This window comes from Eimeria mitis, genomic scaffold (genome assembly GCF_000499745.2).
Source record: "Eimeria mitis Houghton genomic scaffold, Emh_scaff601, whole genome shotgun sequence".
NCBI classification, from domain to species: domain Eukaryota; phylum Apicomplexa; class Conoidasida; order Eucoccidiorida; family Eimeriidae; genus Eimeria; species Eimeria mitis.
Window position 1 is genome coordinate 17,234 of NW_013574236.1, and position 575 is coordinate 17,808.

The following is a 575-nucleotide window of genomic DNA, read 5'->3' on the forward strand; positions in this document are numbered from 1 at the left end:
ATTTATAAACTCCATTGATTGTCTTAAAGAACACTTCAGAGATGAACTCACAAAGGTAATTATTTATTTATTTATTTATTTGTTTATTTATTTTATTTTGTTTTGTTTATTTTGTTTTTTTTGTTTTTGTTTTTTTTGGTTTTGCTTTTTTTTTCTCTTTCTGGTGATGTGTGTAAACCCTAAACCCTAAACCCTAAACCCTCCATTGATTGTCTTAAAGAACACTTCAGAGATGAACTCACAAATTTATTTATTTATTTATTTATTTATTTATTTTATTTTGTTTCTTTGTTTTTTTTTGTTTTTGTTGGCTTTGTTGTTTTTTTGTTTATCTATTGGTGTATGTAAACCCTAAACCCTAAACCCGCCAGTTTAGTATATGCTGATGATGTTGCTGCTGCTGCTGCTGCTGCTGCTGCTGCTGCTGCTGCTGCTGCTGCAGGACGACTGGCGTACTGTGGTGCACATAAAGAAGCTCTTGGATATCCCCTGATAGCCTTTTTGCTGCTGCTGCTGCTGTAGCAGCAGCAGCTGTTGCTGCTGCTGCAGCAACAGCTTTTCCTGCTGCTGCTGCA